General features: G+C 39.9%; 1 pseudogene; it reads left to right on the top strand.

The window, feature by feature from the left end:
• LOC114630053 overlaps positions 1 to 16675 on the top strand; it is a 60130-nt pseudogene that overhangs the window by 36300 nt on the left and 7155 nt on the right.

Below are 16675 nucleotides of genomic sequence, written 5' to 3'. Positions count from 1 at the left end.
AGAAATTCAAAAAATCATCAGATCTTACTACAAAGGCCTATACTCAACAAAACTGGAAAACCTGGATGAAATGGACAATTTCCTAGACAGATACCAGGTACCGAAGTTAAACCGGGAGCAGATAAACCATCTAAATAGTCCCATAACCCCTCAGGAAATAGCAGCAGTCATCAAAAGCCTCCCCACTAAAAAAAGCCCAGGACCAGATGGTTTTAGTGCTGAATTCTATCAGACCTTCAAGGAAGACCTAATACCAATTCTCTTCAAACTATTCCACAAAATAGAGACAGAAGGAACACTACCCAATTCGTTCTATGAAGCTACAATTACACTCATATCCAAACCCCACAAGGACCCGACAAAGAAAGAGAACTTCAGACCAATCTCCCTTATGAACATCGATGCAAAAATACTCAATAAAATTCTAGCAAACCGAATCCAAGACCACATCAAAACAATCATCCATCAATGATCAAGTAGGTTTTATCCCAGGAATGCAGGGATGGTTCAATATTCGGAAATCCATCAATGTAATCCACTATATAAACAAACTTAAAGAAAAAAACCACATGATCATCTCACTAGATGCTGAGAAAGCATTTGACAAAATTCAACATCCCTTCATGATAAAAGTCTTGGAAAGATCAGGAATTCAAGGCCCCTACCTAAACATAGTAAAAGCAATTTACAGCAAACCAGTAGCCAACATCAAGCTAAATGGAGAGAAACTTGAAGCAATCCCACTAAGATCAGGGACTAGACAAGGTTGCCCACTCTCCCCCTACCTATTCAATATAGTACTGGAAGTCTTAGCCAGAGCAATTAGACAGCAAAAAGAAGTCAAAGGGATACAAATAGGAAAGGAAGAAGTCAAAATATCGCTATTTGCAGATGATATGATAGTATACTTAAGTGACCCCCAAACTTCCACCAGAGAACTCCTAAACCTGATAAACAACTTCAGCAAAGTGGCTGGTTATAAAATCAACTCAAACAAATCAGTAGCCTTCCTCTACATGAAAGATAAACAGACTGAAAAAGAAATTAGGGAAATGACACCCTTCACAATAGTTGCAAATAATATAAAATACCTTGGTGTGAATCTAACCAAGCAAGTGAAAGACCTCTATGACAAGAACTTCAAGTCTCTGAAGAAAGAAATTGAAGAAGATCTCAGAAGATGGAAAGATCTCCCATGCTCATGGATTGGCAGGATTAATATAATAAAAATGGCCATCTTGCCAAAAGCAATCTACAGATTCAATGCAATCCCCATTAAAATCCCAACTCAATTCTTCACAGAGTTAGAAAAGGAAATTCTCAAATTCATATGGAATAACAAAAAACCCAGGATAGCGAAAACTATTCTCAACAATAAAAGAACTTCTGGAGGAATCACCATCCCTGACCTCAAGCTGTACTACAGAGCAATAGTGATAAAAACTACCTGGTATTGGTACAGAGACAGGCAGGAAGATCAATGGAATAGAATTGAAGACCCAGAAATGAACCCACACACTTATGGTCACTTGATCTTTGACAAAGGAGCTAAAACTGTCCAGTGGAAAAAGGACAGCATTTTCAACAAATGGTGCTGGTTCAACTGGAAGACAACATGTAGAAGAATGAAAATTGATCCATTCTTATCCCCTTGTACAAAGCTCAAGTCTAAGTGGATAAAGGACCTCCACATAAAACCAGATACACTGAAACTAATAGAAGAGAAGGTGGGGAAGACCCTCGAATACTTGGGCACAGGGGAAAAGTTCCTGAACAGAACACCAATGGCATATGCTCTAAGATCAAGAATTGACAAATGGGACTTCATAAAATTGCAAAGTTTCTGTAAGGCAAAGGACACTGTCAATAGGACAAAACGACAACCAACAAATTGGGAAAAGATCTTTACCAATCCTTCATCTGATAGAGGGCTAATATCCAATATATACAAAGAACTCAAGAAATTAGACTCCAGACAACCAAATTACCCTATTAAAAAATGGGGTATAGAGCTTAACAAAGAATTTTCAATGGAAGAAACTCGAATGGCCGAGAAGCACCTAAAGAAATGTTCAATGTCCTTAGTCATCAGGGAAATGCAAATCAAAACAACTCTGAGATTCCATCTCACACCAGTCAGAATGGCTAAGATTAAGAACTCAGGTGATAGTAGATGCTGGCGAGGGTGTGGAGAAAGAGGAACACTCCTCCATTGTTGGTGGGACTGCAAGATGGTGCAACCACTTTGGAAATCAGTCTGGCGGTTCCTCAGAAAATTGGACATAGCATTACCCGAGGATCCAGCTATACCACTCCTAGGCATATACCCAGAAGATGGTCGAACATATAATAAGGACATATGCTCAACTATGTTCATAGCAGCCTTATTTATAATAGCCAGGAGCTGGAAAGAACCCAGATGTTCTTCAACTGAGGAATGGATTCAAAAAATGTGGTATATTTACACAATGGAGTATTACTCAGCTATTAAAAACAATGAATTCGAGAGGTTCCTAGGTAAATGGATGGAACTAGAAATTATCATCCTGAGTGAGGTAAGCCAATCACAAAAGAACACACATGGTATTCACTCACTGATTATTGGATATTAGCCTAGAACCTTGAAATGCCCAAGATGCAACTCACAGGCCACATGAAGCCCATAAAGAAGGAAGACCAAGTGAGGGTGATTCGGTCCTTCTTAGAAGGAGCAACAAAATACTCAAGGGAGCAAATATGGAGACAAAGTGAGGGACAGAAACTGAAGGAGGGGCCGTCTCAAGACCACTCCACCTGAGTATCTAACCCATGTGCAATCACCAAAGGTAGATGCTGATGTGGAAGACAGGAAGTGCATGCTGATAAGAGCCTGATATGGATATCTCCTCAGAGGCCTTCAAGAGTCAGACATATTCAGAGGCAGATGCTCACAACTAGCCATTGAACTGATCATGGGGTTCTCAATAGAGGAGTTAGAGTGAAGACTGAAGGAGCTGAAAGGATTTGCGGCACCATGAGGAGAGCAACAATACCAACCAACCACAGCTCCCAGGGTCTAAACCACCAGCCTGGGAGCACTTAGGGGGGGATCCAGGGCTTCAGCTGAATATGTAAAAGTGGAGGGCCCTGCTGGGCATAGGTGGAAGAAGAGAACCTTGACCTCATGAAGGCTGGATGCCCCAGGGGGTGGGAATTTTGAGGGTGGGGAGGTGGGAGTGGGGGGGGTAGATAGAGGTTACATCCACAGAGAAGAAGGAGGAGGGGCGAGGGGATTGGGGGTTCCGAGGGGGTGGTGGGGGATGGGGTAAGGGGACAACATAGGAAATGTTAATAAATCATCCAATAAAAAAAAAAATTAAAGTTCATTTTGCTGAGATGAGAAAGAAACTGGCCAGGCAGGGGACAGGTAGAGACCATAAAACTGTTAGTTCTACATCTTTTCATCAGTCAGAAGTTGGGATTATCCAACAATTCTGTCCTAGCTGTAAGGCTGAAATGCAAATAATGTTTAGGAAATCATGCTTTGATTTCTGATCATCTTTCCTACCTTTTACACAGGAACGACTACAGCCTTAAGGAAGATACATGTGAGGATGAGACTGAAACTCTAGACCAGACACCTAGAAGAATGTGTGTTTCTTGTAGACAGCACACAGTTGATCACTCTTGTTTGATCTGACAGGCTTTACTGCATCTTCAAATGAAGTAATTAGTGAAATACTGCTGCTCTTCTTGAACTTGAACAACTCCTGAGTGCGGCAGATGTGCTGACCAACATACCTGCCATGACTCACCTCATTAAAGCCCTAATAAACCCTAGAGAAGGCTAACTGAAAACAGTGCATCACATCTTTGCTATTGCTCCTGGCAGACAGCTTCGCTTGCTTCCTTTCCTGAATATCTCACCCTGAATCCTAGAATAGTGTACATTCTAAAAATTCTTGTCCTCTGGCCTTGAAAGTCATTTTTCATATGTTTGAGATACTGGCCAAGAGAGAATTTGTAATCCTAGATAAAGTACAGGGTTGAGATGAAATTAGTATGAATATGCAATTTTTGTTTGTTTGTTTGTTTTCAAGACAGGGTTTCTTTGTGTGGCCCTGGCTGTCCTGGAACTCACTCTGTAGACCAGGCTGGCCTCGAACTCAGAAATCCGCCTATGGATATGCAATTTAAAAATAGATTATTTCGGGGCTGGTGAGATGGCTCAGTGGTTAAGAGCACTGACTGCTCCTCTAGAGGTCATGAGTTCAAGTCCCAGCAACCACATGGTGGCTCACAACCATCTATAATGGGATCTGATGCCCTCTTGTGGGTGTCTGAAGACAGCTACAGAATACTTACATATAATAAATAAATAAAAGTTTAAAAAAAAAGATTATTTCATGCATTTTTATTTTTTTTACTTTTATGCTAGTTTTTATCAGATATTTTATTTATTTACATTTCAGATGTTATCCCCTTTCCCCACTTCTCTTGAGCCATTCACGTTTCCTCAGTTGAGAATTCTTTGTTTAGCTCTGTGCAGATCTTTAACAGGGTTATTTGATGGTCTGGAGTCTAGTTTCTTGAGTTCTCTGTATATATTGGATATTAGCCCTCTATCAGATGTAGGATTGATAATGATCTTTTCCCAATCTGTTTGTTGCCATTTTGTCCTATTGACAGTGTCCTTTGTTTTACAGAAGCTTTGCAATTTTATGAGGTCCCATTTCTCAATTCTTGCTCTTAGAGCATAAGCCATTAGTGTTCTGTTCAAGAACTTTTCCCCTGTGCCCAAGCATTCGAGGATCTTCCCCACCTTCTCTTCTATTAGTTTCAGTGTATCTGGTTTTATGTGGAGATCCTTTATCCACTTGGACTTGAGCTTTGTACAAGGAGATAAGAATGAATCAATTTGCATTCTTCTACATGTTGTCCTCCAGTTGAACCAGCAGCATTTGTTGAAAATGCTGTCTTTTTCCCACTGGATTGTTTTAGCTCCTTTGTCAAAGATCAAGTGACCATAGGTGTGTAGGTTCGTTTCTGGGTCTTCAATTCTATTCCATTGATCTTCCTGCCTGTCTCTATACCAATACCATGCAGGGTTTTTTGTTTGTTTGTTTGTTTTATCAGTACTGCTCTGTAGTACAGCTTGTGGTAAGGGATGGTGATTCCCCCAGTTCTCTTTTATTGTTGAGAATAGTTTTTGCTATCCTGTTTTTTGTTTTTGTTGTTGTTGTTTGTTTGTTTTTGTTTTTTGTTTTTGTTTTTGTTATTCCAAATGAATTTACAATTGCTCTTTCTATCTCTATGGAGAATTGTGTTGGAATTTTGATAGAGATTCCATTGAATCTGTAGATTGCTTTTGGCAAGATGGTTATTTTTACTCATTAATCCTGTCCATCCATGAGCATGGGAGATCTTTCCATCTTCTGATATCTTCTTCAATTTCTTTCTTCAGAGACTTGAAGTTCTTGTCATACAGATCCTTCACTTGCTTGGTTAGATTCACAGCAAGGTATTTTATATTATTTGTGACTATTGTAAAGGGTGTCATTTCCCTAATTTCTTTGTCAGCCTGTTTATCCTTCAAGTAGAGGAAGGTTACTGATTTGTTTGAGTTAATTTTATATCCAGCCAGTTTGCTGAAGTTGTTTATCAGGTTTAGGAGTTCTCTGGTGGAAGTTTTGGGGTCACTTAAATATGCTATCATATCATCTGCAAATAGTGATATTTTGACTTCTTCCTTTCCTATTTGTATCCCTTTGACTTCCTTTTGTTGTTTAATTGCTCTGGCTAGAACTTCCAGTACTATATTGAATAGATAGGGAGAGAGTGGGCAGCCTTGTTTAGTCCCTGATTTTTGTGGGATTGCTTCAAGTTTCTCTCCATTTAGTTTGATGGTGGCTACTGGCTTGCTGTATACTGCTTTTACTATGTTTAGCTATGGATCTTAAATTCCTGATCTTTCCAGGACTTTTACCATGAAGGGATGTTGAATTTTGTCAAATGCTTTCTCAGCATCCAGTGAGGTGATCATGTGTTTTTTTCCTTTGAGTTTGTTTATATAGTGGATTATGTTGATGGATTTCTGAATACTGAACCATCTCTGCATTCCTGGAATAAAGCCTACTTGATCATGATGGATGATTGTTTTGATGTGTTCTTGGATTCAGTTTGTGAGAATTTTATTGAGTGTTTTCACATCGACATTCATAGGGGAGATAGGTCTGAAGTTCTCTTTCTTTGTTGGGTCTTTGTGAGGTTTAGGTACGAGTGTAATTGTAGCTTCATAGAACGAAGTGAGTAGTGTTCCTTCTGTTTCTGTTTTGTGGAATAGTTTGAAGAGAATTGGTATTAGGTCTTCCTTGAAGGTCTGATAGAATTCTGCACTAAAACAATCTCGTCCTGGGCTTTTTTTAGAGGGGAGACTTTTAATGACTGCTGCTATTTCCTTAGGGTTTATGGGACTGTTTAGACGGTTTATCTGCTCCTGATTTAACTTTGGTACCTGGTATCTGTCTAGAAAATTGTCCATTTCCTCCAGATTTTCCAGTTTTGTTGAGTATAGGCTTTTGTGGTAGGCTCTGATGATTTTTTTTAATTTCCTCAGTTTTTGCATCCTTTCTTAAATTTCAAGATTAATGGAGTACATGTTTTTAAAGAATTCTCTAAAAATTTCTAGTTTTTTGGTGGCTATTGTAACATTTCTCTGTTCATTTTTGATTCTTTTGATTTAGGCCCTCTCTTTCTTAGTTGATAGTTGGGCCGAGGCTCCGTCATTCTTGTATATCTTCTGAGAGACCCGCCCTGAAGTTTGTTGAGCCTTTGTGTTGTACACTTTGTTCCTCTTTTATTCACTTTTGCTCTTATTTTCACAGTTTCAAACAGCTAGGCTTGAATCATTCTTTTTTTTTCTTCAAATTATTTAGTTTCATCATTAAATTAAAAGAATTGTTTTTCTGATTTTTTTTAACATTCACACTTACAGGTATCTATTTCCATCATAGGACTACTTTCAGTGGGTCTCACTGGTTATTTTATGTTGGAATTTTATTGTTTCAGATTTTTAAAACATTTCTTTGATTGATCCCATAATTATTCAGTATTTTTTTTAATTGCAGGAGTATTTGTCAGTTGTAAGTTTTATTACACTGTGCTGAGATTGTAGTCCTTGAGTGGTATGCAGTTGTTATCGTTCCCTGCCTCCATTCTGTGAGGTTACAAATTGAGATACAGCTCAGAAGCTGCCAAGGCCACTGCACTTCCTTTTCTGCCTCAGCCTATGACCACAATGAGGTACTTCAGCAGGAACTGCCATGGCAATGGTACTTGCTCTTCAGATTCTGCGTGACATCAACATAAGGTGACACCTCAGGGGCTGCCATAGGGGCGGAACCTCCTTGCCACACTTCCTGAAGAGCTCCATGACTGTGCTATAGAACCTAAGGCAAAGCAACCTGTGGCCCGAAAGGACTCCCCGTCCTGACCAATGGACCATATGTAGAAAAAATGGGGTAAAACGAACAAGGCAACCAACTGACAAGCAAAAACTGAGTAAACACTGCATAAGAAAACCCATCAGTTCCTGAGATGAAAACACCAATCTCTGAGCTCTGGAAAATCAGTACATGAAATTCCAGCAATCTTCACCTTGGAAATGTCTACTCTTAGAACTCTCTGCCCAGAAGAAATCCAATACAAGCCTTGACTGCTGTTCAATTTGCTGTTCCTTGTTCTTGGAACAGAGAACCCCTGCTCTCCTGGATGTTTCCTTGCCCCAAAATCTCCTATGTGAAATTTGCTGTACTTTTACACATCTGGTTGGATATACACACTAAAAATGCTCACGCACATGCGCGCACACGCGTATACACACACACACACACACACACACACACACACACTAATAGAGGAGAGAGAGAGAGAGAGGGAGAGGAGTATACAAATTTCTCTTAGCATAGGAGGGAAAGACTACATTCTAAAGGTTGAGGAGATCTGTAGAAAAGGAATTTGACTAGGAAAAGAGAAAGCAGCAGGGGAGAGAGAAACATATCTAAGTGGTATATGTGGACATGTGTGTATGTGTGTGTGTGTCTCAACACTGAGAATGTGTACCCATTTCAATCCCTATTTTAAAGTATGCTTTTTGCTAGTCATGGTGGCACATGCCTGTAATTGGTGCCTATATAGTGCCTACATGGTGCCTATATAACACTCTGAAGGCGGAGATAGAAGGATTGCAAGTTCCAAGTTGGCCAGACGACATAGAACTCCAGATCAGCCCAGGTTACATGAAAAGATACCATCCAAAATATTCAACTCCCTCTAGAACTTTATAGTGATTTATAACACATACTTAGCTGTGGAGAGCACATGTTTTACTTTACTTGGTTGCACATGATATATTAGAGCAAGCAAGCTTGAAATGCAAGTCAATCTGGGTTTGCTTATAACCTATGAAACCTGAAGGTAGTCACTGACTTATTTTGCTTTAGTTTCCTTGTGTGCAGAATGGGCTAATATTAAAATATCTCAGGGATGTAAACGTTTTGGAACTATGCAAAATGTGCAGAGAGTACACACAAAATAAATCAAAGTTTTGTTTGTTTGTTTGGTTGGTTGGTTGGTTGGTTTTAGAAACAGGGTTTCTCTGTGTAGTCCTAGCTGCCCTGGAGCTTGCTCTGTAGACTAGGCTGGTCTCAAATTTAGAGCTCCTCCTGTCTCTGCCTCCTGGGTGCTGGGATTAAAGGTGTACATCACATATACACACACCCCTTCCTGGCTTTCAAAGGTATCTTTATTAGATCATATAATTCGGATAGTTATAAGTAAGTAATATCTCTTAGCATTTAATATCAGGAAGGGTGCATTTCCTTACCTTGTGTGTTCTGTATCTTGCCACTAAATATGGAAATTTAATATTCAGTCTACTGACAAAAATAACTTTGAAATTTTATCTAATTACTTTTTTTGCCACCAGCAATTTATCTCATTTTGCTAATGAGTATCACCTCAGCTCAATGATCAAGCTCATAACACTGATGAGAAAACTCTCAGCACATGCTCCCAGGATGCTGTGCCAAGGACTCACCCCTCAGTGTGTATTCTTGCCCAAAACATATATTTGACCTAATACGAAGCAATCGTAAAGAAATCCAGATCAGAGGATAGTGAATAAAATCAAATGGACCCCACTCTAAAATAGTGTTGGTGTTGAGACAGTGTGAGCAACTTCAAGATTAAAGCAGATTCATAGATGGAATAGCTAAATGCAGTGACTGATTCTGCATTCGTATTAGTTCTTTTTTACCTTAAAATGACTATTGTGCATGTGTGTGCGCAGGCTCATGCAGTCAAGACTGCACATAAAACACATGGGTTATCAAGGACAGCTCTTGGGAGTTGATCCTTGCCTTTCACTGTGTGGTTCCGGTGATGGAACGGAGGTATCGGGCTGGGAGCAGTGGTTCCGGTGATGGAATGGAGGTATCGGGCTGGGAGCAAGCACCTTTCCCTGCTGAGTCATCTTGCCAGGCTGATTTTGCTTTTGTGTTAGCTAGTTTATGATAGAATCTCCTATAGCCTTGGCTGGCCCTGAGTTGACTGTGGAGCTGAGGGTGACCCTGAACTTCTGGCTCTATTGCTTCTACTCTGAGTGCTGGGATCAGAGGTGTGCACCATCGCACCCAGTTTAATGAGTGATTCTGGATTGGATTTTGGAGCAGAGATAAATTCCCATAAAGATCAGTTTGTAGGCACCAGAGAGACTCAGTTGGTAAAGTGTTTGCCATGCAAACTTGAGGCCTAGAGTTTGTCTCCAAAACTCACATCAAAGCTTCTCCTGGTTGGACAGCCAGTGCTGTGTGAGTGGGTGGAGATGGAAGAGATCCCTGGAGCTCCTTGGCCAGTCAGCTTAGCTCATGGGTGAGTTCAGGTCTGTGACACACCCTGAGACCCTGTCTCAAGCAAAAAGAAAGGTAGAAATCAATAGAAGAAGAAGACACCTGACCTCCACCTCTGAATGTTACCCACACACCTGCTTGAACATCAGCCACTACTCACTGGCTCCCATAGACCAACCATTATTGGGAAATTGGTAGTTTGAATATGGACAGTGTATTATATTAATACATTATAGTATGTTGTATTAATATTATATTATTATTTACAGCTATACATATTATGTATAGATAGATGACAGATATAATAGATAATGACAGTGGCTCTGGATAACAGACACTGCAAGTGGTGACAAAATTGGATCAAATCTGATGGCATGCCATAAGTTTGAAGTTAACTTTCTTTTAAAAAACAAACAAACAAACAAACAAACAAACAACCCTGTTTTGAAGCTGAGGCAGGAGGATTGCTGAGTTTGTGCCTATCGTAAGAAAAACCAAAATGAAACAAAATCAGGTGTTTTAGAAAGTAATTGATCTCTTGATGCAGCTGTCTTTCTTAAAAGTAGGACTTATTTAGAAAGAGCTGATCTGACCAAGTCAGTCTCGAGTGTGTCATTGGCAATGTGTGAATATTAATTTATCATAATTGTTTCTATATTCTTATGTATGTCCTTGAGAGTGAGTGTGATAAATTCTCTTGTCCCTTCAACGAGTGTCCCTCCAGCCGAGCACATGGTCACAGATAGATCTGCATGTGAAAGCTTACATTATTTATGTAAACGGAACTCATGATTAACTAAAAAGCAGTAGAAACAATGACTGAGTAGGTTTTACTACATAGACAAGTTTGGATCCAGCGAGTAAAAGCAGAATCTTTGACAAAAGTGTTGCACTTTAGTACATTGTTTTAAGTCGTTTAGATTTCTATCAGCTACTTTTCTCTGGAATCTGGAAACAAGATTAAACATGTGTATGTTGTAAAAGCACCTGCATGTGTGAGGTGTGTGTACCTGTGCATTTGCAGTCCAGAGGAAGATGTCAGGTGACCTGCTTGGCAACCCTCCCCCTTATTCCTTTGAGAAAAGGTCTCTTGGTGAACCTGGAGCTGGGGTGTTGGCCAGGAGGACTCAGCAGTAATTTTGTCTCCATCCCTCCACCTAGTAACTCTCCTGTCCATCCGTGGGTTACAGTGCAGCCAATCCCAGCTTTTTATGTGGGATCCAAAGTCAGGTCTTCATGCTCCACGGCAAGTGCTGTCACTCACTGAACCATCTCTGCATCTCCAGAATCCAGTATCACATTCTGCTACTTGATATTTCAAGAGATAAGGGGCAGGGCTGGAGAGACAGTTTAGTGGATAAAATGCTTGGTCCATAAGCATGAGGACCAGAGTTCAAATCCCAGTTCCCACATAAAGACTGAATGGGCAAAGCAGCCTGCCTGTGATCCTGGCACTTGGGAGATGAAGAAAGTGGTTCCTTTAGGTGAGATGGATAGCTAGACTAGCAAGTCTGCGTGCTCTGAGTTTCAGTGAGAGCCTTTGTCTCAGTAAGATGGAACATGACTGAAGAAGACACCTGCTGCCAACTTTTGGTCTACACACCACACACACGCATACACACACACACAAGCACGCATGCACATATGCAGGTATGCACACGGATAAGAGGGAGTCTTAAAGATTTTACACTTTTATCTTTTATTATCAATGTGAAATTCCATAATGTAATAATCAAAATATACTGTAAGATCTCTTTGCCTCTTTTCCTCCTCCCTGTCCTCTCATGTTCTTTTTATTTCTTAAACATAGCAACTATTACAGGTATTATGTGGCATGGAAACATGAGTCCTGCATGCGATTTCAAATTGTTCATAAATTCCAAAGTGTTCATCATTTACTGATTTTCACCTTTTGACAAATCACTTTCAGAAGACTTTTGCAAAAGGCCCAGCTTTCTCATTTCCTCCTTTTCTAGATTTTATATATATACTTATTTTATGTGTGTGAGTGTTTTGTGTGCATGTATGTAAGCTCACCAAATATGCCTGGTACCTGTGGAGGGCAGAAGACCTTGGATCTCCTGGAACTGAAGTTACAGATGGTTATAAGCAACCATATGGGTGCTGGGGATGGAGTCTCAGTATCCTGTAACAACAGCCAGTGCTCCTAACTGCTGAACCATCTCGTCACTTCTCTCCAGTATTGAAGCTTTGCTTTATTTTCAATTGACAAAGTTGTATATATAAATACTGTATCATGAACAAATCTGGATAATTAGCATGTTCTTTACTTGAAAACTTTATCCTTTCTGTCAAAACTTTTTGATAGTAAAATTCAAAATGCTGTCTTCTGGCTTTCTTGAAATGAAAAATGTATTATGGATAGCTGTAGTTATTCTTTTGTGTAATACAATTCTGGAACTTATTCTTCTTATCTGACTGTAGCTTTGAACCTGTGAAGCAGCTTCTCACCCCACTTCACTGCACTCTCTCGCTTCTGAGAGTCACTCTCCTGCTTTCCACTCCTGTAAGACTCTTTCAATTCTATGCCTACAGGAGAGCATGTGGTAGATATTTCTTTTTCTGTGCAATTTACTTTTCTTACTACAATTTCTTTCACGTTCATTCATTTTCCAGGAAATTTCAGGATTTTACTTATTTTAGATGGCTGATAGGTCCTCTATTGTGTATTTACACGTTTTCTTCATCTGCTCCAATTGGCAGCACTGAGGTTATTTATTGTGAATAACTAGTAAGCAGCAGAGTGCGGATGTCTCTTCAGGATACTGATTTCGCTCCCTGTGGGTAGATACCTAGAAGTCAGATTGCTGTACATTTGCCCGCGGTGTGAAAGAATCCCCCTTCTTCTATGGAGTCCTCAGCCACATTTGTTGGTTTTGTTAGTAATCGCCCGTCTCACTGTGACAGTCACGTGATGCTTGCTGTTTGGATTTGCATTTCCCTGACAATTAGTGGTGCTGGCGCTCCTACTTACTTGCCTTGCTACTGGGTGCCTTCTCTTGAGAAGTGCCTGTATCTGTGTAATGTCCACTTTTATTAATGTTGCATCAGATGTAGAGTTTGCAAGTACTTTATTTCTTCAGGTTAATTATTTTCATTGCTACACATAAGTCTTTAGTTGATGCAATCCTATTTAGCATTTTTGGCTTTGTTGTCCATGCTTTTGAAGTTTTATTGAAAAGTATTGGCAGGGAGATGGGCCATCGGGCAAAGATGCTTGTAGCTAAGCCTGCTGACCTTAGCTTGGTACCTGCGGCCTATGTGGTGGAGGAGAGAACCAACTTGTCCTCTGGCCTTCACATAGTTCTCTGTATACACACATACACACACGCACACACACACACACGCCTTCTATTTTAATATGCCTTAAATAGTTCAATGGTTGAGCCTCTCCAAAACCTCTAAGTGGCTAACACCTCCCCTCTGAAACTCCTGAGTCATTTCTTACTAAAACCTATATTCCATCTTTGCTGCCCTAGAGCCAATGAGGGAGGGGGGCTGCTCTTCTCTGGCTCTTACGTGATTTCTATGCTCTCTCTTCTGCACCTCTCAAGCATGGACCTTACTCTTTCCCCTGGCATGGTGATTCTCCATCCTCCAGCCTGTCTTGATCCCCTTGTCGGAGATTCCTAAAGTCCCTCTTCTGTTTCCCTGCCTAGCTGGCAACTTTATTTACCAATCAGAACCAACTGGAGACAGAGGAACACACACACAGACACACACAGACACAAAACACCACACACACACAAAACCACCACACACACACACTACAAACATACCACATATACATATACAAACACATTACACACTACATACACCATACACACACACACACATACACACTACACATTACATACACTACACACACTTCACACTACACCACACACACAAGCACACACTACACACTACAAACACACTGCACACACACCACACACACACCATACACACCACACACACCACACACACACACACACATACACACACATTTTTCCCACTTTCTCTTTCTCTCTTAAAGTAGTAAAAAGTAGTAACAAAGTCTCTTGTACAGTTAATGCCATGAAGCATTTCCTCTGTTTTCTTCAGCTGGTTTTAGGTTTTAGTCTCATATTTAAGCCTTTAATCCATTTTAAGTTGTTTTTTTGTGTGATGAAAGTCATGAAGGATATTTAATTCTCTTGTGCATAGACATCCTACTTTTCTAGCAGAGCTATAGAAGAAATTGCCTTTTGCTCTTGGCGTCTTTGTGGAAATCATTTGGTTGTAAATGTGTGGCTATATTTCTGGGTTCTCTATTGTGTTTTTTGATTTTTATATGTGTTTATATCCTAGTGTCACTTGTGTTTTTAACGTCAGTGGTGTGGTAGCTCCACGTTTACTCCTGCACTCGGTAGTGTTGGCTATTGGAGGTCTTCTGCGCTTCATCTGCAGGACCCTTGGAAGAGCCTTTTCTTGTTTCTGTAGAGGCATGTTGGCATGTTGACGGGCCTTGCACGGCTTATATACATCACCGTGGTTACTGTGCACATTTTAAATCAGAATCTTGCTTTTCAGATATGTTGGGGTATCCAGGACTTGCTGTAGTGGGAAAACTAGGTTCTGACTGTGCTAAGTAGCCTTGGCTTCTGTTGCTTAGGTTCTTGCACTTGCCTCTCGCCATCTGGTTCTCTGGTGTTAGTTGGTCTTGCTGTCTGTGACTGGCACCTGTCCCTACTGTGAGCCTGTGAGCCTGTGAGTCTGTGATCTTAGGTGTGTCAACACTCCTGAGAGTCCAGCTCTCTCTGGGCGGGATTTGGGTATGGAGAGCTGTGCCACAGGGTTTATTCTGGGGTGCAGATCCTGTGCACATTTTAACAATATTGATTTCTATGGTCTGTAAACATGGAATGCTTCCCTCTGCCTGTATCCGTCTCAATCTATCTTCAATGTTTAACCATTTGCATTATAAAGAGTTTTCTGTCTTGGTTAAAATTATTTTTCTACTGTTTATTTTGTAGCTATCATAATGGGGGTATGTTCTTGTCAGATAGTTTACTATTCATGTACAGAAACACTGCAGATTTTTGTATGCTGGCTCTTTTTATCATACAATTTTACTTAATTTATAGGTTATAAGTTTTTGGCAGAGACTTTTATTTTTCACTTGTGTGATCATATCATCTGCAACTATGAAAACAAAAGATGTTTTTAGCACAACATAAAAATAGTACTAGTGTGTGTTTTTAAAATTTGTATTTTTCCTACTTTGTAAATATGATTTTAATATATAATTACAGATTTTACTTAAAAATAATTAATTTCTGGGCTGTGGTGGTGCACGCCTTTAATCCCAGCACTTGGGAGGCAGAGGCAGGCGGATTTCTGAGTTCAAGGCCAGCTTGATCTACAGAGTGAGTTCCAGGGCAGCCAGGGCTACACAGAGAAACCATGTCTCAAAAAACCTAAAAAATAAAAGATAAAAATAAAAAAATAAAATAACCCAATTTCCTTAACAAAATTAGTAAGGTACGTGTTAATTTGTTTTCTGTGTTTTCCGATTGAGAAATAGTCACAGAACTCAAGATCATGTGTAACAAAGCCAGAGAAATACTTCTTATAACGTGGAGGCCGAACCACTTTTGCAAGTCCTTAGGTGGTCTAGCTGGATTTCCAAGTAGTTATAACAATCTTCTATGTCACGGGATGCCTTGCCCACATTGTGCAACGTAGACATTAGAACCAAGCAAACCTGTTGCTCAACCACTTCAGGTCTGTTTCCTCTTTATCCAAATTAAGTTACTTCCATGCAAACATGGTTTAATACATTTTTAAGAAATCACCTAATGGGAGGAATTGTAAAAATTTCTGTAGACTCACTGATTATAAAGAAAAAAAAACCTCCTTTGAAAATATATATGAGCTGTTGGGGCTCAGAAGTCTCTATTATCTTGATAAAATTCAGGTTTAACCAACAGCTGGTGACATCAGGTACAATTGTTCTTAACAGATGGCAGTCTCCCTTCTACCCACGGAGCTTCCCACAGACTCCTGTACTAGGCACCCTGGGACTTCCATACTGCTGGTAGGCGTGACACACGTCACTAGAACAATATTGGAAGAGATGCTTCAGCTTCCCACCAGCTTAAGGCTGGGTTGGCTGCTCCAGTAGGAGCCAGTGATTTTTGCTGCTGTTTGTTTTATTTTTGCTGTGGGACAGAAGGTGAAAAAGAAAGAGAAGTCTGTGAACCATTCCAACAAGAGGTCATACGGTTCTTAAAGTCTATAGGATTTCTAGCCATCTATTTCCTTTGAAGTAAGTGATTTATTTTATGCTTTATATCCTGCGAAAGAGGAATTATTTTTAGAAGAATGAGGATACAACTAACTTGGAAGTTTCAATTTGTACTCAATGCATTGATTTATCAAGAGTTCCACAAAGAAAAAAATGGATTTTAAAAAGTCATTTTTAAAATGAGAAGAAAAAAGACCATTAGCATTTCCCTGGGCAAATCTGTTTTATAAGTTTCTATTTTGAAGATCTGAGACTTCCAGGGATTCTGTTTGCAGGAACTGCCTTGCTGCCATGGTTTCCTCCTCCTTGATTCATTCTGTTTAGAGCCCATGGCTACTTTATTACATTGTGAGGATATTTTAGGGTCCAAACTGTGTAAAGATTACTGATCTTACCTAAGCAATAAACAGACAATTTCTTTAAGGTATCATATTCTATTCTATTCTATTCTATTCTATTCTATTCTATTCTATTCTATTCTATTCTATTCTATTCTATT

This window comes from Grammomys surdaster, unplaced genomic scaffold, assembly GCF_004785775.1.
Source record: "Grammomys surdaster isolate TR1022 unplaced genomic scaffold, NIH_TR_1.0 325, whole genome shotgun sequence".
NCBI classification, from domain to species: domain Eukaryota; kingdom Metazoa; phylum Chordata; class Mammalia; order Rodentia; family Muridae; genus Grammomys; species Grammomys surdaster.
This window is presented reverse-complemented; position numbering and strand designations above follow the sequence as displayed.